The sequence below is a fragment of the Hemibagrus wyckioides genome, linkage group LG08 (assembly GCF_019097595.1).
Source record: "Hemibagrus wyckioides isolate EC202008001 linkage group LG08, SWU_Hwy_1.0, whole genome shotgun sequence".
Taxonomy (NCBI): Eukaryota; Metazoa; Chordata; class Actinopteri; order Siluriformes; family Bagridae; genus Hemibagrus; species Hemibagrus wyckioides.
This window is the reverse complement of record NC_080717.1, coordinates 10,076,048-10,103,529: the sequence shown is the minus strand read 5'-3', so window position 1 is coordinate 10,103,529 and position 27,482 is coordinate 10,076,048. Positions and strand designations below refer to the sequence as shown.

Genomic DNA, 27,482 nt, shown 5'->3' with positions numbered 1-27,482 from the left:
ATGATATATAAAAGTTTAGATACTAAATGTGAATATTTGCAATAAGGCTAAAAGTTTGTGGACGCCTGACCGTCACAGCCATATGCAAGTCTGTTCCCAATCTGTTGCCACAAAGCCGGAATCATCCCCTCACTGGAACTAAAGCTCCGGCATTAACATGCATCCTGGAGACAGGCTGTCATGCACGTTTAATACATCAGTCATCAGCTGCATTTATTTTCAGGCAGAAATGTACTGTGAATCATGTACCTGTTAGACTGTTTGAAATGTTTTATTTGTGCAGTCTGCTAACAAAATGTATAAATGCATGAGAATGAACCTATGAAAACCAGCTGCTTTCTTCTTAATCCATTAGCTTAGAGGCAGAGAGCTCTAGCATTCAGTGTGATTTCCAAACATTATCACACTGATTACAGCTTTTCCAGCAAGGACAATGATGCAGTCGATCAGACGAACATTCGTTTCTGTCCAGGGTGCTTTTGCATCCACATAACAAATGCGATGTAGCTGTATGTGTCCCAAACCTCTGAGTCACAATGCATCTTTGAGACATTTGACCCCGTTTTTAATGCCAGGTGTGAATGTGGCCTAAGGAGCCCAAACACATAGTGGAAGAACTCCAGTGGCTTACACAGAGCACTGACATCAATCCAGCTGAACACCTTTGGGATGAGCAGAAACACCAGCTGTCAAATTCATCTAATATTTCCTATTATACAGTGACCCTAAGTTTATTTAAACCTTTAAACCATTTAAGCTTTATAACTTCTTAATGTATTGCCAAGATATTTTCACTTGATGTCAGATGTCATTTTTTTGCGTTAAAAAATTAAATGAAATCAAATTAAATTGGATTTTTTGCTTCAGAATTCGCATTTGAGTCTGCTGCTGTTGCTGTAGAGCTGTTTGTTATGTCCTACTTTCTCTATATATCGTTTTATCTAATGTTTAAGTCTGGAAATCTGACACCACAGTGATCCTCTTTTTCACTGCCACTTCTCTGGATAGAATAGTGACTATTAGATAACTCAGACTATACCAGAACATAACATATTTAACATTATTACTTTTGAGGATACATATAGTGTTTACTTATTGGTGCAACAGCAGGAGATATTGCGCATTTTTTCTTTAGTAGCTTCACTAAATCATCTTGGTTCAAAACAGTGATTTGGTGGAGTAAAGTGTTCTCTCGGGGATCGTCCATCAACATTTTGGTGTAATAACGTGCCTTCATTTCTTTGCCCCAGAGTGTTCATTACAAGCTTAAATGAAACCGATGTCTCAGAATGTGTACCGTTTAAGTTCAGTTCATTGCTCATCCCTCAGTGACTGGAATATAGAGCATCTTACCTTCCGGTGACCTTTCCATTGGGCTGTTATGTAACTCAAATGGCAAGTTAGCTGTTAACCTGCTTAATGGAACATACTACTCTTTACTGTTTATTAGCAATGGCAGTTTTAGGATAGAGTCTTTAGAAATTTCTCTCTTTCTGTATTTTTCTCTAGCATCACCATGTACAACATATAAGGAATATAACAGTCAGGTTATATAAATAATCAGAGAGGTTGCATGCTGAGGAGATACTGATACAGTAAAACAAGACAATTCCTCCTAAACTACAGCAATGTTCCAATCATTACAGAGTTTCATTCATTAATGTCTGTTATGCCATGCTTTTATCGGAATGTCTAGGAAACAAGTTAGTTCCTGTAACCATTTACATTACAGCAGCAATAAACAGTTCTCTCACCTCTTTTTATCTTTTCCATGATCATGATAGGGGCAAAAAAACAGACAAGAAACCAGACAACCCAAATTATTCTTTCTACAAGTATGTTATAACATTAAAACATTATCATCGTTACTGTGGCACATGTTAAGGTGGGGAATATATATATTAGGCTGCAAGTGAGTCAGTTCTGAAAGTTGATGTGTTGAAAGCAGGAAAAATGGGCAACTTTGACAAGGAACAATAGATTGCAATAGGTAGATGACTGTGTCAGTGCTTCTCCAAAACAGCAGGTTTTGTAGGGTATTCCCACCACCACGTTAGTTATCAAAAGTGGAGTCTTTCAAGGAAAGAAAACAGGTGACCTGGTTACATGGATGCCCAAGACTTACTGATCTCTGTGAGGAGCGAAAGCTAGCCTGTCTGATCCTATCTAAAAAGTAGAGCTACTGTAGCACAAATTGCTAAAAAACAAAACAAAATGTATATGCTGGCTATGATAGAAACACACATTACAGCACAGTTTATTTCCTCACAGACAACATCACAGTATCAGAATTTATACATTTTCTTTGTTACATTCTTTGTAACAGCATGTTTTTTTAAAACCGTTTAGTATTAGCCTTTGATTATGTTGAATATCCACCATAAAAAGTCCCTGTTAGTGAGCTGCTAATGCAGAAACAACAAAATTGCAACGACTGCATTAGTATATTACACTACACTGCTGTCAGATTTGTGTTTGTTGTAAATTATTCAACACATTTTAACCAATCAGATTCAGGAATTCAATCGATTCAATAGAGATTATTCATTTGCTGGTATTCTTTTTTTATGCGATACCCAACAGGAAAAGCCAACGTCTTATCTAGTATTTCATAAGAGCTGAAGGTTAGGACCCAAATATAGAAGCCTCTTCTGTTGTTTTTGATCTCCTGCTGCATAGCAGTGTTTCCTCAACACTTTGCATTGCAATCTGAGCTGTGTGACAGGACAGGGACATTTTCTCTATGATGGATTTCACCCAATCTGCATTGCAATGCTTTCTTCCATGCAAGCAACCGGCTATATTGAACTCTTTCATTTTCATCATCAAAATGTTTAGTCTTCTCATCGCTCCAGAGGTGAGAAGCAAAGAGTCATCTTCATGCGCACACACAGACAGCAAACAAAATCATCTGCGTACTTTCAGGATAATAGAATATGGTCAAAAAATCCAAATCTAACATCCACAGCTAGAATATGGTTATGGTATAACATCCACAGCTAGAATATGATTAGAGTTGTCCTGTAGCTAAACAGAACAATGTGAATTGTATGGATGCAGTGTGTTTAATGTCTCACTGCAATCTAGCTGACTTTGTCTTTGCAATGAAATATTTATTGAATGGCCAAAAATTGCTCCGAAAGTGAAACTCGAATTAAATTTCAGAAGACTCATTATAAATGACTGCCTGTAAATCATTGTTTTCAGTTCAGTCAGACAGCGGTTCCCTCTAATCAGAGGTAAATATTTGTGTATTTTATGGTGCTTTATACCACAGGCCTGTTGAATTCTCTAATTTGATTGGCATGAAGGTGGTGATTCATTATCGATACGAGCAGCTCTGACAGTAATGCCGGCTCAAATCACAGGTTTATATCAACGCACTCCTTCTAATATGCTATTGTTTCTGTAGTAATGATTCATTCAAAGGGACTTGATATGATGGGCACTTCACAATAATACACAGATTAAATAATATGTTATTTAACAAAGAAACATATTTGGTGAAGTTTTGTGTAAAGACAAAATCCTTTTTTGGAACATAATATGCTGTGGGGTTTGTTTTTAAGAAGAAAAAAAGAGGTTGATGAGGTTCACCGGCGTTTTTCAGAGATGATGGTGTAAGTGATAAATCATGTTGCAGATGTTCCACAACATTGAATGTAACTGCGAGTGAAATCAGTGAATAAAACTATGACGTGTCTTTCAATACTACATTTAAACTTACTGGAGTTTTGTAGTGGAGTACGAAGAATAAAACACTTTGGAATATGCCGTTATTAGAAAATCAGCTTCAGGATGGTAAGAGTAAGTCACATCAGCTTCATGTCAGGCCGTATCACTGAACCCCATCATTGATTATTTTCCTACTACAGCACATCCCCAAATGTTTTATTCTTTACTTAAAACTTTATTTCATTCCCTCTAGCTCTAGGTTCTTGTTTATAGTCTGATAGATCTATCTCGCTTGATTCGCTGTATCTTTTCATGTATATTTATGCCCTCGCTGAACATTCTGTCCTGTCTTTTTTTTTTTTACGCCCATCCTTCCTGGAGGGCCTTTTTCTCAAATTGTAAATACATCATGACTTGTGCCCTCAATGAGACAGATGCAGAAAGTTTCAGATGGAATCTTTTCAAAGAAAAAAAAAATAATGGCCTTCTCTGAAGACAGATGAAGCATTATGGCAGATGATTCAACATCAACCAAAAAAAAATAGAGTGATGTTCCAATCCATCATTTTTTTTTCTCTCTTGCCTGATTCATTTGTATTTATGTGGGAAGAGAGGAGCATTTGTCCATCATCCGGTGCATTCTGGGTCGAAAATGCGCTACCTAAGGAGAATTATATTGGCTCGTTGGCCAACTCAAGCTACTTGTCTTGTCAAGAGATTAATCATGCTTTGGCCTCGCCGAGGAGAGAAGGTCAGGCATCTTTACACGTGTGGGAGTCGAAATTGGCCACATTTGTGCTGCCACGAATGAAGAAAGTGGGAGTGGGAGATTGGCAAACAGCTTCAGATGTGGGAGCTGCGAGTGTGGAGGTAGGCGTGAGATCCACTCAGTCGCTCCAAATGACTCGGTAAGAGAGAGCTGCAGAAACAATATGGGAGGCAAAGACGCAGAGTGGGTGTTATTATTCAAATAGAGAAGAGTGTCGCACATTATGGCACCTTTCTTAGTGGAATCTATAGATCAGGGGTCATCAGCTGGCCGTCCACCAAAGTCTTTCAGCGACTCAAACTACTAACAATACTGTTGCAGAGTAGGTTCAGTGGCTCCACTTTTGAAAACATGAACCACCAAAGTGTCTTGTAGCCAGTTGCATGCATATATGTAAATTATGTACACATTAAGAGGCAGGTACGTTTTTACAGACTGAAGAGTGAAATGAAGATAGTTTTTAAAAAATTGTGGGCTTCAGAGTGCTGCAACAGAAATGTGTTTGCGCTATTGATTGAAGATTATGAGTTTGAATCCTGACCATGCTAGAGCCATCTCTGTCTGGGAGCCTGGGTAGAAGGGTAGAAGATGGCATACCCTCTCTCCCCGTCAATCAAAGGCACACTATCTAAACCTGTGAGCTCATGTATGCAGAAGAAGGCTGATTGCACTTTCCCCAGTGCATCACGCTGCCCTATGACTTGTGCATGAGCAGCAATTATGAAAATATGTTAGGCGAGCTTCAGATGACTTGGAGGAAGCACTTGTTAGTTCCTCAGTTGCTAGCTATTATACAGTAGAGAAGAACTGGCTGGTGGGTGGGAACCCTATTCAGTCAGGTTAGATGCTTATCCACTGCTTTATTAGCAAGTTATTTTATCCAGTGCTTTATTAGCAAGTTATTTTATTTAGACAGATCTTCACAATTTTCAGCTGAATAGCAGCTTTAGGTTACTAGAGCTTTTTTGAGTTGTGATGATGATTTAGAAAGACTGATTCTGCCTTTTACAGAGGCAGAGAAGAAAAACTTGTCAAGAGCTGAACTTGGTTTGAACTTGTTTTTTACCATGTCCATTAATACTTCAGAATGATTTATTTTTTATTTTTCATCGTCTGTGGTGCTTCACAAACTAGTATCTATGATCCTTCTGAGGTCTACAAGGCAGTGATGGAGAACATTATCAAAATAAGATTTGCATATGCCACATTGTCCTCTTCCATATTTGCTTTAAACTTGCTGCCAGCAACGAAATCCTAAATGATAACCCAAAAGCATTTCTCTCTGAACTCTTTAATTTATAACTGGTTTCTGTCTAAATCTACATAATTTATGGGACAGTTAAAGAAAAAAAATATCTCTGAAGCTTTAAGTCTGCAAGCAAACATTTGGGGTCTTCAGACACAAACTCCCTGGGGTTCAATTATATTTTCTTTTATAGAATTTGCTTATGATCATAAATTTATGCCTCTTTCCTCCATATATGGCATCTGTAGCCTCAGGCAATGGCAATTTTCCCTATGTACACTTGTTATGACTTTGTTTGGGATCCATGCTGTGTTCTTTTATGTGCAGGTCAGACATTTGTGGATCTAATCACCAGCAGTGTCCACAGAGAGTTTACCCCACGGCGGGGTGAAAATATCCACAGTGACTTTTGTAAATAGCTCCATGGATTGGGTTTAGTCCAGTGTATAGACAAGTGCCGTTGACTCATGAATAATGATAAGGGGTTAATGCGCTGATGCATTTGAATGCGCCATTGGATTGGACTGCAGTGTATGCTTTGACATTCTGTTGGAGGAAGTGTCTGTCAAACCTTATTCTCCTACAGCTCCAGGATGATTGATTAGTGCAGCACATCCATGGGGATGTTGTCACAGCTATAAAGCACAGATTTGAGGTTAGACAAGGGCAGCATCTATGTCCAATGCTTAATTAACTGCTTTCAAATAAGATGCTTATTTGAAATATGGACCGCATCAGTATTACAAACACAGAGTGTGTTTTAACACTCTGTTCATTTACATGAGCTGAAAATGGAGGTTATTATCTCATTTTTGTTGTTTTTTAACATGTCATGAAAATCAGCCGGTGGAATACCAGTTAACGTCTCAATAGTGTGTACCAGAACGACAGGGTGGTGAAGCTAATGAAGTGGACAGCTGAGAAAGATGGAGTATTGCACTTTTATTGGCTTTTTGCCATATAATCCATGACCACATACTACTTGTCCTTTACTCAGCACAGCTCCCATGACCTTCAGGATTAACCCTGTGGTGGACTTATCATTTGAAGTATGAAGATTATTCAGTAGTGCAATTGGAATGCTGTCAAAAATGTGTTGCTGTGTAGCCAAAGCCTGCATCACTTCAAATCTGATCATCTTCCTCTCTTCTTATCTTTTCTCTCTTCTTTTTCTTTTTCCCCCCTCTCACTTGTTTATTTATATATTTAATGTTTTCTTTAAAGCTTTCTTTCTTGGTTGTTTGCTTTGCCTTGTTTTGTTTGGTAGCATGCATGAATGCGTACAATCATTCTTTTTCTTTGCTTGTTTTCTTTCTTATTTGTTTAAGGTATTGAATGCTTTCTTTCTTTCTTTCTTTCTTTCTTTCTTTCTTTCTTTCTTTCTTTCTTTCTTTCTTTCTTTCTTTTCTTTCTTTCTTTCTTTCTTTCTTTCTTTTCATCTTCATCCATGTTTTTGCTTGTTTGCTTTCTAGGAAGCACTCCATTCACCCAGCCATGTGTTTGTGTCTTGACATTTGACTGCCCGAAATGGGTATGCGCACGTGGGCAATTCAATTAAAGCAACATTAGCCTGTAGATGCTGTGAAACATAATGGAAAGTCGGCGGATGGGCAGCTGTCTGGGAAGATAATAATGCTGCTTAAGCTGTGTAAGCATGTGATAAGAGGCTTATGGGCATAGTGACTGGCACAGGGGAGGTCTTTTTAAGAGCAAGGTGCTCAAAACGGTATGAGGGGGAAAAAAGTGTGTACTATGCTCTAGGGCAAGGCAGTCTTATTCACAAAGGGCTGCTATGGCCACAGGTTTTCATTGCGACCAAACCTGATAAAATTAATCACTACAACCAAGTGATTATATAAGCAGAGAGTCGGGTGTGTTCCTGCTCGGCTGGAATGCAAACCTGCAGTCATGCAGCTCTTTGCAGATTAGATAAGCTATCTCTTGTCTCAGCGGTAGGTAATGTAACGATTTGCAATTATAAAAATACTTCAAATAACTCGTGTGTGAAGGAAAAATCCTAGAAAAACTTACACAAAGTTGCAGAAATTACAAAAACCCACCCCATCCTCCCTTTCTCTGCAAAAAAGTTTAATTGCTGCCTGTGGTTAAGTAATCAGTAAACAGTTAGAAAGACAACAGTAGGTTATGATACAAATCCTTTCACAAATCGCTTGTCTAATGTTCCTCTTAAAACCTGAATGCTTTCTGACCGTTTTAAATCACTGTCAAATTATTATTAACATCAGAATTATTTGTAAAGTGTTAGATTTTACACATCGCTGTAGATTTTTTTTCATAGTCAAATATTTGAGCCTTGTTTCTCTTTCAGTGAAAAAGCCAACGTGATTATTTTCAGTCATACATCCGGAAAGTATTCACTGCGCTTCACGTTTTGCACATTTTGTTATGTTGCAGCCTTATTCCATTTAAATTAATTATTTTCCTCAAAATTCTACAAACAATACCCCATAATAACAATGTGAAAGAAGTTTGTTTGAAATCTTTGCAAATTTATTAAAAATAAAAAAAAAATTCATTGTATTCACAGCCTTTGCTCAGTACTTTGTTGAAGCACCTTTGGCAACAAAGTCTTTTTGCGTATGATGCTACAAACTTGGCTCACCTATTTTTGGGCAGTTTCTCTCATTCTTCCTTGCAGGACCTCTCAAGCTCCATCAGGTTTGGATGGGGAAAGCCGGTGCACAGCCATTTTCAGATCTCTCCAGAGATGTTCAGTCAGTTTCAAGTCTGGGCTCTGGCTGGGGCACTTAAGGACATTTACAGCGTTGTCTCATAGCCACTCCTTTGTTATCTTGGCTGTGTGCTTAGGGTCATTGTCCTGTTGGAAGATGAACTGTCGCCCCAGTCTGAGGATTTTGAGGATATTTTATCCATTTTGGAATAAGGCTGTAACATAACAAAATGTGGAAAAAGTGAAGCGCTGTGAATGCTTCCCACATGCACTGTAATTGTGCTGTGGCATTCCTAACTAATATAGTTAACTAAGTTTTACACACACTGATAGACTTTTCTCATTTTACCGTGTAAGACAGTGAGGTCACCATCAGAGTATTTTTAACTGTCTGTCATTGAGGATTTATACGTTGATTGACCAGTCTGCCATTTTTATTAACTATGTTTTTCCGTCATAGTTTTGTGTTTTGCTGTTAAACTGTATAACTTCTATGCACACTGTATAAAGTTTGTCTGGTCTGCAAACCATCAATATCCGTTTTTGATACTTTCCATCTTACCCCCAACAGTTTAAACACCTCTGGACTAGGTGGTGATAAAAGCAGACCTAAGTTTATAAACAGGAAAATATTCAGGAAACCAAGAAACAGGCCATTTGACTGACATGGCACATAACCAATCACAAACCATTTCCCAAAATCCACTGACAAACCTGCAAGGTGACCTTATTTACCCTCCAATAACTGCTTCAAACTAATGAGATAAATGAGATGCACTGAATTATTTTATTCATATCTAACTCTGAAGCAAGCAAGCTGTGCGCTAGTGCCCAGAACTGTATACAGTATAATGCAGAGAAGCATACATCAGTCTCTTTATGACCTGTGAGAGGAACACCTAAGGCTCAGACTGTAGAAATAAACAATCAGATACTAGATACTGATGTATATAAAGAGCAAGAGCTTTAGACCTTTGAGGAAAAGATAGACAAATGTTTGATGATTCATACTGAGGTATTACTTTTAAGTTCATAGAGCCATATACGTCCCACCCTCTGAGGCAGGTCTTGCTCTACAGTATAGCCCAGTGATAGCTGTATGTCTTTCTGTACATTATTCCCTCTTCCAGCCATCCTTCGGTTGAGGAAAAAAAAATCTGTGGGTTATTGCTTATTCTTTTAGAAGATAGAGGAATTTGTATGAGGTTGTGGTTATGTGACAGGTACTACTTGAAGGAGTGTTTTACCAGCTTAGGGCTCTTCAATTCTGGAAAATGGTGCTTCCTCAGACTGGGTGAGAATGCTGTTCCATCTTTTTACACAAGTCAGGGCTCCTCCATCACTAAGAGTACGTAAAAGGTTTTTTTTACTGTTTATATTTAGCTAGTTCTCTAAGCTGCTGTCAGGTTTGATTAGATTCGGCAGAGGTTTGTTGTTTCTCAATCTTATTGGTTGATGTTTAGGTCAGTCAAGCACTTCAATACATCACTCTTACTTCCTGCTTCAGAAAGAAATGCAACAATATGCTGAATCCAATCACAGATAAGAAGCTGTTTTTAGAGGGTCTTAGTCCTAGGGTGTAGTTCAAGGCAGACTGTATGCCTTCCATTTTGCCTGCATCTTTTTTTTTTCATTTCTTTGTAGATCTGTCTATTTATGGAGTATTCTCAGTTACCTTGATGATCGGCTTACCCCGCCTGTCTCCCCTCCCCAATCTCTCTGCTTATCTATTATCATTATCATTATCTCTCTCTCTCTCTCTCTCTCTCTCTCTCTGTTTCTATTATCTATTATCTATCTATCTCTCTATCTCTCTCTCTCTCTGTTTCTATTATCTATTATCTAACGCTCTCTCTCTCTCTCTCACACACACACACACACACACACACTCTCTCTCTCTCTCTCTACCCCAACTAACTAGCTTATCAACTATAAGTACACATCTATAGTTCACAGGTATCTCGTTATCCCTCTGTTATTTTTCACTTTCCTACCCTTTCTCTCCCTCTGTTCTCCTATGGTATGTATATCACTCTGTCTCTTGGCAGTTCCACCTTCTCCTGCCCACTCACTCTTTCCCTCAATGCTATCTCCACGTCCTACCGTTTTCTGTTCCTTTGCACAGCAGCTTTTCACAAAAACTCTTCCAAATGTTCTACTGTTCTCTGATATCTTCCACACTGACTTCCACTGGGTCAATGACAAGTTGTCATTGTGTGTGATTTCTTGAAACTTTTTACTTTACAAATATCTACATTCCCTGTTAGTATAAGATAGAGTGGCAGAGTTGTATTAGATGTCTCATTGCATCATAACATTAATATAGAATTTGCACATCAATAACTCTCCAATAAATGAGTGCAATGAAAAGAATAAAAAAGGCAGACATGTAATCATGGGGTGGGGGGTGGGGGTTAAAGGAACACACCAACGAAACCAGCAGTGTGTGAAAAGCTACCTCATTAAGAACATCAGAACAGTCTGGGTGATATGAGCCCCAACAGCGGGCTATTCTCAAGCCTTGTCTTAATCAATTGAGCTAACTGGCATGATATTCACTGACCTTGGATCTCCCATTATTACAACAATATTATGACATTGCAGAGACAGAGGATACTTCTGAGTCTTGGCAATACCGTCGGGAAGATATTTGTATTTGCCTCTAGTCCTCTGAGGCTCTTGAAGGTCATGCAGTTCGATAACTCAATTTTTAACAATTAGCCCCTGACGCGTCCTCATGAAAACTAATGCAGCAAGCCTACAGTGGATGATATTTCAGGGAAATTAAAAAAAGAGGGATTAGCCTCTTAAGCACTGCATGGCTCCATGCTCAGGTAAATGAGAGCTAGTTGCGGGTGAAGGATTGTTTGCACCAAGCACAGACGATTGAACACAGATGTTTTTTAGAGTAGCAGCTTCATGCTTCGCAGTCAAAGGTGCTAATTCTGTGCATATAAATAGTTTGGATCCACCACCTCTTTATCGTGATCAGCTTGCATAGCCTCTGCAACAACAAGTTTGTGTTAATAATGAGGCTCCTTCCTGCATGCATACTGCACATTGTTGCAGTTTCTCATTAACACACATCATCCTCGCAGTAATTAAATCAGACACAAGGCTCGTCAGTAGATCTCACCTGCCGCAGCAGATGCAAAAAGATTCAATGTTAATAGTGGCCAATCCTAAAACTTACTTGAATCAGCTGTTCACATGTTTATCAAAAATTATACTATTAGAGACACTGTTTCCAAGTAAGATTGTGATTTATTGAAATTTCAGTACTAACCACTTTATTCTGGTCAGGGCCACCGAAACCTATCCCAAAAACACACTGCATGAGGCAAGAACACTGGAACCCTTGATGGGACACCAGTTCCTCTTACACACTCATTCACACCTACTACAAATGATTCTAGCCATTCGGTGTTTCACAGAACACTGAACAAACCCTGAAAGACTGGACACGACATTGACCAGGACTACCTGCATTTGTGGAGTTAAATAATATCAGTGTGATTTCATCTACAAAACAAATCGTGTAAATGCATAACATATTGTTTTGGAAGCCTATACCAGCTGTACACTGCAGGGGATCTTCAGTCCAAGCAAAATAGGTATGTTTCATGGTCTTACATGAAAGAGCAGCAAGACTTTCCGGGGGTGAACTTGTACATTTTTAAAGACCAGTTTCTCTCTCAGTGGAGCATCTTGGTAATCCATTGCAAAACCAAACACAACATGATGTTTTTTTGCTGTATGTTTTCTACCTAATGAAAGCTGCAGGTAACCTAAGTCATGCTAAATGCTTACAAATGTTGCACTGGATAACCAGCTTTTTTTAAACAGTGGTAAAGAAATTATTTGGTAACTGGGTAACTGCGGTGTTAGTGACAGAGTTGGCATCATGAACACATTATGTGATCTTAGTCATCTCTCCAGTGAAGGTGCATGAGCGTGGAACTGGAAGCTGGAAAGATGCAGCTGCAGACGTATCTTTTTTTTTTATTTCACACTAAATTATGAATTCTGGCTGGGCTGCCTTAACTGAATGAATTTGCATTTTGATGCAAAGCCTTATTTGCATTTCCTAATGTGACTGTGGTCAGGATTATAATGGTAATTTCAGTGAATGGTTCAAATCAAGAGCAAATAAACCTCACACACTTGAGGAAGATGGAAACTGAAGTTTTTTAATTGGTTTCAGAACTACACTAGTTTTGATGAATATCTTGACCTTTAATAAAGAATTTGTTATTTGAAATCCAAAAAAATAGAGCTAAACTAGTATTAGCAATCAATAGGTGGAGAGAACATTAGGTTCTAACAAGTAGTAGTCATCAGCAGATGTGCTCAAAATGCCCTATTAGATTCAGAGCTAAAATATTTGCAGTAGTTGTGAAAGAAAGTAGGTTTTTTTTTCTTCTTTTTCTAGTTATGGCCATTTTTGAGAGGTGGCATCCTGATTTTTTATTTTATTTTTTTAAAATGGAAAAGTGTAAGAAAAAAAAAAAGAACTGGCATACCTACACTTCCTGCATTAGCATCTTTCTGGACAGGGAGCTAGCTCATTAGCTTAAACAGTGAATGAAAGGGCTGTAATTATGAAACTGCTCACAACCAGGTCTAATTCTACTCATGGTTTAATTAGTGCAGATGCTTACCACTCAAGGCCCAATTGCACTTCTGTGGTATGTCAGCCATAGATGCTTAGAGAAATCAGAGATAACACAGGAATACAGCCAAGTCCTACCACAAGAGTCTTAATCTCTGCCCGAGTATTAGACAATTTATAGAGCTGGATTAATATTTATCTAAATTAGTGTGGCCAAGGTCCAAATGGCCAACCAGGAACAGCCAATGCAGCACCTGCTCAATGAAATCGTAAATGAATATTCAGTATGGAATATTTGATTATTCCTAGCCATATAAACAGTTCCTGGTTCCTGGGCATTCCTGCATTGTCCCAACATTGTGAGTATCAGGCACAAATAGGCATAATGCACAAAGCCAACAGGCGCAAGGTCACACTGGAATATCATCAGGAGACTGTCTGTGGCCAGATGTTGTGCACTTGGAATAATGAGCTCACTTCCTTTCATTGCGCTCTCACCTCATTTCTGCCTCGACACTAGAATCCTGTCAGACGAAGTCAACCTTCAGCAGGACTGAGAGGAGACATAAAAGAGATGACGTCTACATACGAGAGAGGGAGGTAGAGAATTTTCAGTGGAGCCTGCTTTCTCTCTCTGAGCTCCCATTGTCTACCTGTGACCCTTTTACACTCAAAGACCTCACAGCCGTCCTTCAGATGGTCTACTTTCAAAAGTGTTATAAATTGGTAGGCACAGGGCTGAGAAGTCTCATTTACATGCAATCGCTTGAGGTCCACCTTTTCAATGTAATGCTGCTCCTTTTCATATTGGACCAACTGGATCTGCTGGCAGGTGAATCATGCGCACTTGCAGTGTGACACTGTGACAGGAAATCATATAATTCAATATATGAAGCTCTGCTTGAATGATGAATATGTCTCAATAAAAAAGGGTTTAAATGAAAGCTTTGCCCAGGACGTGGGGCTGGGCCAGGAGTGGTGTAGAGCTGTCAGAAATCTCATTTGGCTGCACATGACATGACTAACAGTCCTACTGATCCTGATTTTTGTCTAAATATACCTAAGTGATAGAACTGCAGATATATTTTAAGAGCATTTTTAAGAGAATTTATGATTTTTAAAATGTTGTTCCATTTTAGCAGCTTTATTATTTTTTTTTTACTAAAGACAAATTGATATTCTAATTTAAACCACGTTGATGCTCACCAGGCAGTTACTAAGAAGAAATGAACAAACCTAAGAAATGCATTGCTGTAAATGCATCACTAAAAATGCACTGTTTATGTTCATCATAATGAATTTGGTCTTTCTTTACCACACCAGCTTCACATCTGACTTCTCACTCACATCTGTGAGCTTCATATCTAATTGTTTATCCACATGAAAGCTAAAACCTCCTGCTCACGGGACTTTTTAGTTTGGGTTCCTAGACTCGGTGCACACCTCCAGTCTCAACCAGATGTGCTGTGAAGCTTTCTGAAAACCTTCTAAAAATCTGTATATAATAGTTGAAATGAAGAAAAAATATTATCAATAAATACCATATAGTGATCAGGCTCATTCTGGATACTTTTTATTTTATACTAATTGTTGACTGTGAACATAGGAAAAGCTCATCTTTCCGTCATGCCTCAGGAACAGCAGAAGCTGAGTGTCTGACTGATCAATAAGAGAGTTTCAGATCCAGATCAGGTAACAGCTGACACACAGACGTCAGATGTTGGTATTGTACGGAAACCAGAAAATAATGCGATGGGTGCAACAGGAACTTTTACTCACCTAGCAGTATTAACTTTCAGTCATCTAGTAATATTAAATCAGTTACTGCTTAGCTATCCAAGTGCAAACCTGATTCTGTGAACTACAGTCTCCCAAACCAATTATTGTAGGGTTAAATGAAATCAATTAATAAACAAAATGACTGCTAAGATACTAAACCCACAGGCCTGCCAGCTACCAGCCAGTTAGCTCATGCAGAGGAAGGTACATTATAAATAACTTTTTCTGTTTATATTCCTTTATAATTGAAGAATGTAACATTATTTTATTGTCTTCATGTTTATTAATGACTTCATTAATAGTGAACAAAGTAGTGTCTACAACCTACAATAATATTTAAAGTTAGATTGAAATGTTTCCCTTAAACATAACTAGCTTGTCAATCAGCTTGTCAAGTCAGCTACCTAACCTGAGAATAGAGGCTCGACCAAAACTAACTAAGACATTATTCATTTAACATACAGTATTGAGCTTATGCATGTGATTATGCTTATTTGATAAAATTCTTTCAGATATTTCAGATATTAGAGTAGAGAGAAAATAAAAAGTGTTTCTTGGAAAATAATTTAGCTTTCCAAGGGAAAGGGGTGGAGGGGTGTTTTTTAGGGTGTTAGGGATCTTAGGGATCAGTTTTATGCTAAACAGAATATCATATTGGCTTAAATTCTTCATACCATTCCATCCCATATGCCGTACATGTTTGTCCTTACTGGATTAAAACACAGATAATACAGTGTTAATGTATATTATCTCTGAATTAGAGCAAGAGCTCTGAATTAGAGCAAAAGATGTAGGAATATTACAGCAGGAGTACAAATCAGCATTTTGCTTTGCTAAAAAGAGAAAGATAAAATATAGAGATAGAATCATTTGTGTTTTATCCATAGTGTAAGAAGCAGACTAACGTTATCAGTCCAGCCCATACTGCTGAATCTACCCAATCTCTGATCCAGACAAAGATGAGATTAGCTTGTTTTTCTTCTTAGTCAGGCACTAAATACCATAGCAGTGACTAAAATTATTAAATAGGCCAATCTAAAAAAACATTTACATATTCAATAAAACCAGCTAGAAATGATTTGGAGAAGGAACTGGCTTCTATTCTGCCTAGACTTTCAGGTGCACAGGCGGCCGAGGGGCAGGTGGAAACAAAAGCTGCGGTGACATTTTATCTGATGCCGAATCCCTGGGGGGAAGCAGCACTGCTGGACTGTCAGGCAGATTTCTGCGAGATGGAGATGGAAAGAAAGGCAAACAAACAGGAGCCCTGGCACAGCCTCCCATCGCCTGGCAAAAGACACCAAGTGCCAAGCTCTCCTGTGGGGTTGCAGGCTGCAAAAGATGAAACAGAAAGAGAGATCTAACCTTTTTTTCTCTTCATGAACACAGAGGCGATAGATTAAAGAGTGAATGAAAAAAAAAAAACAGGAATCACCTCAGCAGCTTTTTGGCTGTGATTCCCAATGGAAATTGGACTATAGTGCCAGTCAGGCTTCAGAGCAATGAGCCATTCAGATGATGTTCTTATTCAGAGCGTCTGTAGTCGCAAGATATGAAAAAAAGATCTGGAGGTTAAGGTGTGATGCCATAGTCTGCAATCATTCAAAGCAAAGCAGTAATGATGATTTATAATCCTGCTATCCAGTGTCACCCAGAAGAGGATGGCTTCTCTCTGAGTTTGGTTTCTCTCAAGGTTTCTTCTTCATGTCACTTCAGGGAGATTTTTTTTTTCTCACCAATCTCACTAATGGCTTGCTCGTTATGGCATCTTGCCTGTAGAGGACATATTTTGTAGCACAAAAACAGCTGGAAGGCACATCATCTCATTTCTCGCACGTACGAGATCTTTTTAAGGCAACGCATCTTGTTTTGTCCACTGGATGGGCAGCCAGTAGGGTACTTCATCTTGTTTCCTTGCACGTAGGGGAACCCTATAAGGCACTGCATCATGCATTCTCTACTGGAAAGGGCATACTAGAGGACACTTTATCATGTTTTCTTGCTCATAGGGGCACCCTAGTGGGCATTTCATCACATTTTTAATCCATATGAAGGCCAGCCATTAGGGCACACCATCACATCATCAGCCTTTTTCACTGTAAGGCACCTATATCCTTTATTTCAACCAGAGATTTCTCATCAATGTGACATTTAACGTTTCTCAAAATTATGAGAAAGGAAGCTCTTTTTTACCTCAGTCAGTGAAAATCTGACTGCTTTCCTTCTGTTTCATATTGTGGACGTTTTTTTTTTCCCATGAATTCCTGTCTTACTGGCCTAGAAACGCTCTTGATATCAGAGCAAGAAACAGCCCCTAATTTCTCACCAGAAAAAATGAAAATAAAGCACCAAACAGCAAATTAGCAAAGCACCTCACACATCAGTATAAACACGTTTAAACTAATCATTGAGAATCAGGAAACACATGAAGATCATTAAGCTATATCCCACAAGCAAGGGTCCAGTTATAATGAACATCAGCTATGATTTAACTGTAAGCAGGAGCCCGCAGGCTGAGTGCTGTAGCTAATCCAAGCCTTGCTGATATTCAGGAGAAGTACAATCTTTACACTGCAATATTGCTTTTACAACAATTTTTACACACAAGAAATTAATATAGAGTAACTGACATTTCAGACACAATATGATCAAACGGATTACAAAGAAGCCAGTCGGTGTACACTGATATGTCCTTTAATTGTTAAAGGTGCTTCCATTAAAATTGACAGCCCCTCTTTCTTTTTATCTTCATCTGACGATATTTCATATTTGAAGCAAAACAGTTTATTCATGAAAAGCATCATTTTGATGTGTCCACTGCTCATGTCACTAGCATTACTGCTGTAACATTTCGGACCAGGGAGTGGAATTTTTTGTGGGGAACACAGTCAAGCAGAGTGATACACACAGTGAAGCGTCTCAGTGTGGTTGCAAGAAATATAAGCACTCTTTGAACCGTCACTCAACCGATCAAATAAGTGAACTGGAACTAACTGTTCTATAATGAGGGAAACATGCTCAGGGCAAGAAAAACAACCCAAAAGAAATAGTACTGATTAGTGACATGAAGGGGAAAAATGGTGACAAAAACGGTTCCACTTTCCACTTTTACTAAAATACCAATGAAAAGAGTCAAACTTAGCTTTATGGACCCGACAAAATAGTTTTGATAAATAGATGTACTGTAAAAGTAATATTGTATATTTAGAGCATTGAATTAAAAAAAAAGAATGAACTAAAATGAAAACCTTTTGCAATGCTTTTGACGTTAACGCATATTTCGAGGTTATTTGCATGACAATAAACAAGCATCTGTATTTGTTGACCTATACAGTAAGTTGCTTTGGAGCTCTTGTTTGCACAATTCCACTTGACTATAAACTGTTGTAGGAAGGAAGTTATTAACATTTTCTGTCCAATGTCACCCAAATGAGGATGGGTTTCCTTTTGAGCCTGGTTTCTTCCTCATATTATCTCAGGGAGTATTTCTTTGCCACCATTGCCTCAGGCTTGCCCATTTATGATATATAGTAATTTAATTTTAAACTTTATTCTATATATTTAGATTTCTGTAATGCTTCTTTGAGACAATGTCCATTGTTAAAAGCTCTGTACATATAAAATTGAATTGAATTTGTTTGTATAATAGTATAGTAGTAGAATAATAGTGCATGAATATTGCATTGTTTTGTTTAATCAGATTAAAACTTATTGTGTTCAGCCCAGTTCTGTATGTTAAACTCAAATGCTGCACAAGCCCCTAAAGTGTCTCGAGCTTGGTGGAGCCAAGGTTGAGGCTTCTGTGTTGAGCAGGAATATATAACACCTTGATTAAGTATGAAGTGGGTCAGCCGGCTAAAGGCATCAACGGCATACAATACTGCTGCTTTTCTTCGATAGTCAGCTGTATAGATTACCGCTGAGTAAAGCATGTGCAATTTGCTCATGTGCCTTTCAGACAAATGACAAGAAAATGTACTCTAATGACAAGAATGTGCTTGAAACTTGAGTTAATCATGTGGGTGGTGAGTGACAGTCCTTGGGTGAAAGCTGATATTCACTGTGTAATGAGTTGCAGTGGTCGAGGGAAGCCTGCAAACTGCTGTGCCAGTAATAGCAAGTGATTAATTCAAAGAGCAATGCTCATGGATCACCGCTCCCCTGTTAGAAAGCACTACTGTCAGTTTGGTTTGATAGAGGTGTGTTTGTTCCTCAACCTGAGGACTGAGAGGGAGGACGGGGGGGGCTGTGTGCGTATATATATGCATGCATGTGTGTCTGTGTGTGTACGTGTGGGCAAACACGGACAGGTTTTTACACTGTGCTAGAGGTGAGAGCTGCTAGTAGCGCTGAGGAACTAATTGAAATGAGAGGCGATGTGCAAGTCTCCGCCAACATTGCCAAGCCATTCGTCAGGGTGACATCACTGCACTCACACCCCATCCATCTCCTAAGCATGCACTCGTCCCTGTGATTAATATCCATACTTCCCCATTGCTTGAGCATTCAAACACACAGCAACGCGCTGGGAGGCAGCAACTTCCCCTCTAATCTACTTCAGAGCAGGACAGCAAGGCATAGTGCTCTTCTACGCTTCTCCCCTAGGTGAAGTGCAGCAAACTAGTGCCCTTTTATCACCTCGTCAGTGATGCAGGAGTCAGGCCAGCTTTGCGATTCAGCATATTCTGCTATTTCCCGAAAACATAGAAAGCCATTCCCAGGAAATGGTTTAGACAAAGGGAAACCCCACTGGCATTTTGCCTGAACTGATGCAACTCATTAATAATCTGCCGCATAAAAAGTGAGGATAAAAATGAGAAAAGGTAGCAGGCTGTCTGAGTGAGGATCGGCACTAGCTTGCCCTTGTACTACATTTGAAAACTTCAAAGATTAAGATGCCTTAGAATCTGCTCATTATCAGGGAGTGAGACTGTGGCTGCCACCTGAGGTCAGGTGCACTTTGAAAACGGTCTAATTTATCATCTTGCGAGCCCGTTCCCTTCTCACAATCTGCTTTGATTAGACACAATGCTGATGTGCGCTACATCCACTTCACTTGAGTGGTGTGGAAGAAACATGAATATTGCTGGCCTTCATTCAATTTGTTGTGGAGCAAACGCATTTGACCATCTTTGAGAGCTGGTCCCAAGTCTCCTTGTGCACCCCCACTCATCCCCCAAACCACTTAGCATTGTGCGTGATCGATTGGAATGTATTCCATTAGGAGGGAGAGTGTACCATGCAAATTGCTCTTTTGTAGCTGGCTCCAGTGGTTTGTGGAGGCGGGTGAGGTTGGACTGTCCAAAGAGATCCAATCGTGTAATCAGATTAAGAGCTGCCGTCAAAGACGGGAAAAGGCCATCAGCTGCCTCCTCCCTGTTCACCCTGATATTATTCCACTTCTCACCACACGCTTTTCTGGGAGGAAATCTGTTTTTATCACCTGCAGATTTCCAGGGCTGTTTAAGTTTATCATCTTCTATTGATGATAAGCTGGCTGTGCTGATGACAGTATACAGACTGGCCCGTCTCTACGCCACTAAGAAGGTTGAAGTAGATATTTAAACTATGTCATGGTGGTGTACATGTGGTAGATTGGGGTCAGCCTCATTTGCAGTTCATTTCGGCAGACTGATTGGAGAAAGCAATTCAAATTTTGAGCATGGGGCGACTTCCTGAACTGGAAGCATGCAGCTCAGCTTCACTGAGTTTAAAGCGTACTGGTCTCCAAAGGCACTCTTATTGGATCTCATTTAAAACCAATTAAGATATGCCTCCTGGCATGAGATTACCCTGCACATGAAGTCACATAATAAGTTATCTCATGCCGGTTACCATATGCAGGCTTTACCATGAATTCACAGCTTACTCTGTGGAATATGTCATTTTAAAAGCATAGCTTCAAGCCAGAACCTTTGAGGCAGATGGATATGAAGCTGTATTCATCCAGTGACATTTGGAATTTCCGAAAACTTGAAACAAACATGACTGAGATGCCACATATGTAGACCATTCCAACCATCTGACAATAAACAGACTTGCTGTACAGGAAATTGCAGTGTGCTTGTCATTCCTAGTGTCTCACAACATAGCTATGTCCAAATCTATGGCCTCCTTTTTGTTCTAACACCGGAAAAACAGAAGAAGCGTGTAGTGAATAGGCCTCAGTATTCAAAGCTTGAAAAAAAAAAAATACAGCACTGTCTTTCTTTCTTTGAACTCCGTAGTCACATTATTGAGTGCCCCGAGAAAGCGAGAGTGACAGAGAAGCTGCTTCGTGATATAAATGGCCGTTGAATCTTTTCTCTGGAACAATCTCCTCCCCTACCCGCCCCCTTTTCTTTTCAGGCCTCGTATTTTTCGGAATGCCGCGATTTTTCTGACAGGGAGCAGGAGTTTTTGGGGAGGGGGGGTTGGGTGGATGGTGTGTGGGAACAGTGAATAGATCCCTTAGGGAGAGATGGACTGCAGGGGTGATAGTGTTCATGAGGGAAACTGACACACTGCTTCTTTATGCGGATGTTTGGAGGATGGCCTTCAAGCCTTCTCTTTCTCCATCCACACCCCAGAATCTTCCATTCAGACACCCGGGGTGGGGGCAGGGGGTCTGGCGCTCCCTCGTTGAGCTGTGAGGGAGGGGAGGATTTCTGCAAGTCTCTCAAGGCTTTGATTGTGTGGCCCTTTTTTTTTTACTGGTGCATTGAGAGGGGTGGAAGATAGTTGGGACACACTGACAGCCTTGTTATCTGGCACTCACAGTGAGGGCAAATGGAGATTGAAAGACAGAGAAAGAGAAAAGCAATGGCCCAGGCCTGTGCCTTCATTGCATCATCATCATCATCCTCAACTTCCTCCTCTTCCTCTTCTCCTCCCCACTTGTTTAAGCCACTATTCAACTTCCTGAGTGAGGCCAGTGATAATAGAGTCCCACTCCATGGCTTTATTACACGACCATGCAGAGTCTAAGACGATGCTAGACCATGAGAGCTATAGAAGTTGTTTAATGACAATCACTTCCACTTTATGTACTATAACTGATGATTTTTAAACAGCAAGATGTATAGACCTAGGGTTATATATCCATGTATGTGCCATTGTTACTTAAATCAGCCAGACAGTTATTTCTATCTCAAAATATCACTGTTAACTTTATAGGACTAATCAAATCATGTTGACTCACGAGTTGCAGGAACACACTGGGTTTTAAAAAGAATATGAGGAATTGATTTGATTAGATTTCACCCCTTCTACACTTCAGAGCCTTATAAAGAAATACCATGAAATACTAGATAATGTGTTCTGAATGGATACAGATTTTAATACATTTAATTATTTTTAGTTTAAATATAGTTTTTTTTTTGTAGACAGTTTGGGAAATCATCTGTTTGTCGTAACAAAAATATCATATATGCATGGATTTTTTTTTCTTTCCTTACTGAGTTGTTATATAAACATATAAACAAAAAAAATCCCAGATAGCCATAAAGAAGAAATAGTTTATGTTTATTTAATTTGATTTCTCAAAATATAAACAAATAAGTAGCCTAATATAAACCACTAAGTCCCTGACCAGGCAGTTACTAAGAACAAGTTAATGAATGCTGGACATATTCATTTCTGTCCACTCTGTAAGAAAGAAAAGAAAAACAAAACTTCCTGCTCACATGGCAATTTTATGGCAACCAAGATGCCATCTAAAACTATCTACAAAAATCATATGTTTAAAAAATGAATCTTCCAGTGTGGTCCACAACCACTGAAAGTTTCAAATCAATTACAGATAGAGATATGGAAATTACACAGTACACAGATACAGGCATTGTGTTATACCCTTAGTCCATGAGAATTGGTATATTTTTTCAAATTTAATACTGTCATTATACATACCAGTGAAGAATACAGAAAATCTAGATTATAAAATGCATTACTAATGCAGTAGCCTTTTCTATTCATGAGTGATTTTTTTTTTTATGCCTAGCTGCATAATCAGTACACACAGTCATAGCATTTGTAAGCACATGGTGTTCTAAATGCCTGGCAAACTAGAAAATCTGCAAATGCGTGTCAATATTCATATATGTAAAGTAGTCAGGGAAAGAGGCGCACTGGTGAGTTGTCCAGGTGACATGAATGGTCAGCATTTGGAATACTGACAAGCTCCAATAGTGAATACAGGTGGATGGAGTCTGCAGCAGGTTTTAGATGTATTTAGTGCGGCTGTATTTCTGTGTCAATGAAAACAGGAGAAAGGCTCAGGCAGCCTTTTACCTGCTTGTGATGCTACACTAGACAACTTTCTGGTCAAAAAGAATTGTGAGGAAGAAGCATTTGTGCAGACGCAAGAAGGGAAGAAAGAGTAACCAGTCCTTTTCTCAGTCACTCTACTAGTTTGCATGTATTCAACTTTTTATTCTTTATAAACAGAATTTCTCGAATGATGGAAGAGTCTTGAGAAACAATATTTTTCTGATAGAATTTCTTAATCAGCTGTGCAAGCAAAAGACAGACATAGACAAACAGACACAATGAAACTGAAACACCTGGTTTTAGACCACAGTAATTTATTAGTATAGTGTAGGGCCTCCTTTTGCAGCCAATACAGCATCAATATGTCTGAGGAAAGAGAGATACAAGTCTTGCACAGTAGCCAGAGGCATTTTGAGCTATTCCTCTTGTGAAACAGGTTACTATGTGATGCTGATGGAAGAAAACATTTCCTGACTCGCTCCTCAAAAAACATCTTAATGAGCCTCAATAATATTCAGATCTGATGACTATGAAGGTTACGGGAGATTTCACGATTCTTGCTGTTTGTGTTGGTGTTTTATCATCCTGATAGATTACACCACCTTCAGTTTACAGTGTTTGAACCATTGAGTGTACATGGTCCTCCAGAACGTTTCAGTAGTCCTTGTTAGTGATACTTCTTATCTAGCACAAGTAGTAGGTCTAGGGAATGCCATGATATTGCAGCCCAAACCACTGGCCCAAAATTTCTGCTGCTGGACCAACATTTGGCACAATTGACCAAAAGTTTGGCCATAGTAGCCCGACCATTAATATTGACCCTCTAGCGCTCCCGATTAAGAGTTTTAGTGGAAGCAGGAGAGTCGTGGTGCGCATTTAACTCTGCAGTGAGTTGGGCAGCTGTAGTTTTATGGTTTTTGAATACATTCCAGGACAGTACCTGGAGAGCCCTTTCGAAAAGCTTCCCCTTGCGTCGACAGTTACTCCTGTTGGATGTGGTTCGTCCTTCATGGTGGTATGCCATCATTACTATGGCTCACAATATACCACAATAACTTGTCATGCCAAAAGTTTTCCTCTTTTGGATTCTGATATGTCTTCCATTGTGTTTTGAGGATAGATAGATAGATAGATAGATAGATAGATAGATAGATAGATAGATAGATAGATAGATAGATAGATAGATAGATAGATTTGGCAGACAGCGGATGGACACAGATAGATCTGTTAGATCTGCATTGCTTTTAAAAAGTACTCTTTTTGAAATCTGTTTACAGCAAAGAATAAGTCATATCCATTCAGAAACAAGAACAGGATGTTTTTGTGGAAAATCACAAGTAAATATGAAATGCTGAGCGTGTTATGAAAACTGGCAGTCATTTACAGCTGCGTTCCTCCATACTTCTGTGCTCTGGTCATGGCTGAATGGAACTTATGGAACTACAAATAAGGGAATAAGTGTTTCTGCTGAATCTTGTCAGTCAGTATCCAAGAGATTTGCCACGTTTGCTTATTCTTATAAAAACACAAGAGATATTAAGAAACCTAAATGTTTTGCATCTCCTGGTGACATGAATCATACTCACAAACACTGTGATCCTATATAACTTCCCAATCCAGGTTCCTACTGCAGCTATTAGGTACAGCTATCTGAGTATTTTGTGGTTTCTGGAGAAAGTGCCTTTGCTGGCCTCTCAAGCACACATCCTCACTACTCTGTCATCCTTTGGGAGCTCTAAAGTAGACCATCTGTTGATCCATTTGCTTTCTGCCCTGTTTCTCTCAGCAGCAGGGCCCTGTATTTAACTCAGCCCCCCATGCGCGATCGCAGCAGAATGTGCGACTGTTTTACTACCTTTAACAACCACAATTATTGATCAGTGGTGAATTTATTTCATCCTAGTTCCCACACGTCTTCATATGACCTTATTTGGCTGATCTCCGACTTGTGGTGTGTCTAACAAGCTCCCTAGAGATGCTCAAAGAAGAACGGGGGCCAAAGAAAAAAGGTTCAGGCTCTGCTTTGTGCTATCAGATATCAGAGATGAGGAAGGATGTTTTTATTACAGATTTTGAAGCAAATTCTTTTTTACATGAGGCAGAAAAGTAGCATGAAAAATACACAGATTTATAAAACACAAAATGCCGGACAATGCCATGGGGAGTACAGAAAAGTTTGTTTGAAGAATCTTTTGTTAACATGTTCCCTGTGTCCTGGAAGAAGCAAGCTCTATTTGATGTGCTAATCAATTGCATGCTATTTAACTGATTTACTGATAAAATGAGGACAATCTTCCTGTTCTTCCCCTCCTAGCAGATTTCCTTTGTGTCTTGTGTATCTCCGTACCTGTTCAGCACGATGTGCCAATGTTCCAGGCTTTTCTTTGCCGTCCAGATTATGAGTTGTGTTAAAATGTTTGACGAAGATTAAGCCGTCAACAGAAACATTGTATCTGAGCTCAGAAACAGAGTCTGGGAATGTTAATAATCATGCAGGCATCCCTGACCTATGGAGATGCACACACTACATCTCTGTTAGATGATAACGCCAGCCCTGCACTTTTGAAGTCTCGCCCACAAGGCGCTTTATTGTCAAAACTAAAATCTCCTGCCAAGGTTGTGAAAGGAATCAATTCGGATAAAATAGCTGACCTTCGCGTATTCAGAAATGCATTTCTTATCAGCTGTGTTAATAAGGACTCTCCAGGGATTTGATATGTAAATCAATTTTGCTATAAACATGTCACTTGATATCCACACATGTTGAGAGTCTGTTTTGGCCTCATAGACACGACACATCATTTGGTTCAGTCGCAATTTTATTGAACCTGGTGTCTGTATTCAGCTTGGAGCCCAGTGGGTGAGAAAATGGCACAAGCTGTTATCTTTTTTAGAGCCTGAAATGATCATTTAGATAAAAAATGCCCAGTAGAAGGCTGCTTTATCACGGTAGAGGGTTTCATTGACAGAAGTTTTGAAGACATATAAGTCCCATTATTGCGTGTCAATAGCTTTGATTGAAGTGTGATTAACTAGTTTGCACTTAAATCGGTTTCCTATAATGTTTTCAACATTGTAGGGCTCTTGTGATACAAACCTTACCATTTCATAATCATAAATCATCATCTCTTATGATTAAATTGTACACAGCTGGTTGTCAGATTGACTGATTCATGTTTTCCTCAAGTGTGCAGTACATGTCTTTAATACCACTTATTATATACTGTGACTGTAAACACAGACTTTATTTACAGACTTTTCTTAGTCTGCTATTTTTTCTTATGCAGCAGCACTTGTGAATGTTCACTTCTTTTTGGTCAGAAGTTGTTTTTATTTATTTATTTTTTTTATTTAATTTTCATAACCGCAGCCTTGACAGTAGTTCCAGCTCTAAGATTTATATTAACGTGCAGTTAATATAATGAATTTAATATTATTTTACATATATATATATATATATATATATATATATATATATATATATATATATATATATATATATAAAACATATTTAATTTAAATTTAATATAAATTAATTTTATTAACAATTGTATGATTGTTGGAACGCTGAGGCTTTCAGTGAGGGCATTCATGTAGCTTTTTTGGAAGGAGTCTCCAGTGTCAGTGCTTTTCTTTATGCTGTGGTATAAAAGAAATCAGGATTTTCTAAATATTAAGCTTCAGGGTGGAAACAGCTACTATGGTTTGGCTGCATCACCCACTCTGCCATTTCCTGTAACAGCATACATTAACATGTTTTCTCTTTTTATTTACACTACTGAGTAACATTGTATAATATAGAGTAGTCATGCTAAAGACATGCGAGTCTTTGATTATTATGTTTTCCATCTCCGCAGTCTTTTTGCACTCTTAGTTGCAGTTATGTCAATTGAAAGCACCTCTGAATAGCAGAACTATTCCATTAACTCCTCAAAGCCATTCCTCACCATTGGTTCTTAGATAACCGGAATGTTTTTTTCCCACTGCTGAATTTTGACAGAAAAATAAAAGTTTAAAGGTGGCCTCAGTGATTAACTCTGGAACAATTTTTTAATACTTGCCAAAGTTCTCTTCACATTCCAGAGGACTCAAATGTATCTGTTCAGAAGAAAAAGTACAGCCTTTGTAGCATTGCCGGATCTGTAAATGGGGGGAAAAACATGATGTGGACCACAAATGTCCAGCCAATCAGGACAATCTCTGCTCACCTGGTAGCCATGTTGCTTGTCGGTTCAGAAAGCTCTCTGTGGCTTTGGAGAGAATGCTGACGGGAATGAGTGTATGTTTTTTAAAGGCTGAACTTCAAAACAATTACCTACTGATAAATTCCACCAAAATGACTGACTATCTCTCTAAGTTATATTTTTATGATCACTTAACGTTTCACCCATGATCCCTTAAATTTTCAGCAGGAGAGAAATATACTGGAATATCTCATAAAACAACTCATACAGCAGTCCAT

General features: G+C 38.9%; 1 protein-coding gene across 2 annotated transcripts in view; it reads left to right on the top strand.

The window, feature by feature from the left end:
- Positions 1 to 27,482, top strand: part of nlgn3a (neuroligin 3a) — a 148,550-nt gene that overhangs the window by 64,645 nt on the left and 56,423 nt on the right. The gene's annotated exons all lie outside the window — the stretch shown is intronic.